This window comes from Dermochelys coriacea, chromosome 4, assembly GCF_009764565.3.
Source record: "Dermochelys coriacea isolate rDerCor1 chromosome 4, rDerCor1.pri.v4, whole genome shotgun sequence".
NCBI lineage: Eukaryota > Metazoa > Chordata > Testudines > Dermochelyidae > Dermochelys > Dermochelys coriacea.
Window position 1 is genome coordinate 55,498,282 of NC_050071.1, and position 2,115 is coordinate 55,500,396.

Consider the following 2,115-nt stretch of genomic DNA (forward strand, 5'->3'; position numbering starts at 1 on the left):
CAAAGTGTAGCAAAGGAAAGGAAAAGAAAGACCTGTGGAAATCTTAAAAATAATTATTTATAATGAACTGAAAATCATGACAGTTCAGAATGTGCTGCAGAGACACATATTGTTCTTAAGAAGCATGTAGGGCTCAATGTTTACTTTTCTTACAGTGATAATTATCAAATGGCAATATTCAGCAGGAAAGAACATAGTATAAGAGGGGACTCTCCTGCCACTACTACAGCTACTATAATTAGAATAAATTAGAAACTTAATTCTACAACTCAAGCCTATTCAGTATCTTTTCCTTGCCATTGGACAATCACAACTGAGTATATTCACATATGCACATCAAGCTTTCTCTTGTTGCCAGAAGACATTCATGAATCTGACTCACACTGTGTTTTATGAATATTGAAATAAACATTCCCAAAAAACACAGAATCAAGAAATGTTTGAAATGCACTTACTTTTTAACCCTTGTCGGATTTCCTTTTTAAGAAAACATGGAATATACATTATAGAATGAATGTGTGATGTTTCTTTTGGCGGATTAGAAACATGCTCTTACTTATTTAAAAATGAATGTAGTGGCACTCTTGGTTTACCAGGAGACACAAAAGAGATATTGAAATGTGATAGTTTTACTACCGCTGCAGTGCTCTGGTGTTTTATAGGCAGGTAAGAACTCAAGGTCCTTGCCCCAGAAACATTATAAACGCCAGACAGGGACTTGGGGTAAAATTTCCTTCTGGACTATACACCCCTTCTTCCACCCCTTGAGTCTAGATGTGTAATAGTGAATGAACGAAGCGTGCCCACTTGTCCCTGGAGCAGGTGGGCAGGGAGTTGCTGGGAGTGGCTGGAGGCTTGGCTCTGCCACAATGCACTGGCTAGTGCAGCTGTGCCAGGATGGTGGGTGTCATTGGAATAGGCCAGCAGCAAAATACTACTTCCTCATCAGAGCAAGGGAGAAGCGGGGAGGAAATTATGAGCGACTCGGAGGGGAATATCTGAGGCTCAGTACTTCCTAGGGCTACTCTGGGGGGCTACTCTTCCTCGCTCACCCTTGCTCACAGCTGTGCCTCAAGCCACAATCTCTGCCTTAGAGGAATCCTGTTGATTTAACTTCTTACAGCACCTGGATGGTTCTTGGAGGTCTCACATCTGTGTAATGACCAGATCTAAATCTGCTTCACTTACAATATAGCTAAAGGAGACATTGTTGAAAATTCAACTTGCTAATTCTGTTATGATGGAGGGTTTTGTCCTCATCTCAGACACTGTACCTGCCTGCTCAGCAAAATCAAACTGTTCCAGACGTTCATGAAACCGTGGCTAAACACACATACAGAAGTTATTTCAACCCAAGGAGCCCTTTCTTTCTACAATGCTTCGTCTCATCTACACCACTAATCAAAATTTAATTCAGAGAAATATTTATACAGGAAAAGAAATGTGAAGCAGTAATGACGTGCTGTCACCGACCACCACCACCAATGTGTGTTTGTGTGTGTGTGAGGGCGGGAGGAGGGGGGTAACTTCCTCTTACTTATGTTGCACAGGACTCTAACCTAGTTGGGAATTTCTGAAGGAGCATGTCACTAGAGCTACTATTAAACTTCACATCAGCAGCAGGATAAAATTCTGTAATATTTCTGAAATGAATGGCATGCCTCCCTAAAACAGCACCACAAGAAACACTTCGTTAAGTTATAGATCACATGCCCACTGCTGACTTTCCTCAGAACCCATTATTTGCCAGTGTTTGACTCCAGTATTCTGGACTCCAATATTCTTCTCATCTTACATCTTCACTAACAACAATCTCTGAAGGGAATGTAGGGAAAGCCGCATTCCAGAGCCAATGTGGTATTTGTTGTCGAGGTCTGAAAGCAGATTTTGTTGCAGAGGCCTGTCCTTGACACAGCATGCTTCCCATGGTGGTGCAGCTTGCCATAGTGCATACAGGCCCTGGTCAAGACAGCACAACACACATGGACCTCAATACAACCAGTAGGAATTGAGATAGTTGGTCACAGAGCCACCTTCTCAGTAAATGAGTGTAATCAGGCATATGATTGCGGAAATCCCCATCAGAGTATGTGAAATGAAAAGGGTTTTCCCCCG

General features: G+C 42.1%; 1 long non-coding RNA gene across 1 annotated transcript in view; it reads left to right on the top strand.

Moving 5' to 3' along the window:
* LOC122459785 overlaps positions 1–2,115 on the top strand; it is a 107,133-nt gene that overhangs the window by 38,536 nt on the left and 66,482 nt on the right. The window lies entirely within an intron of this gene.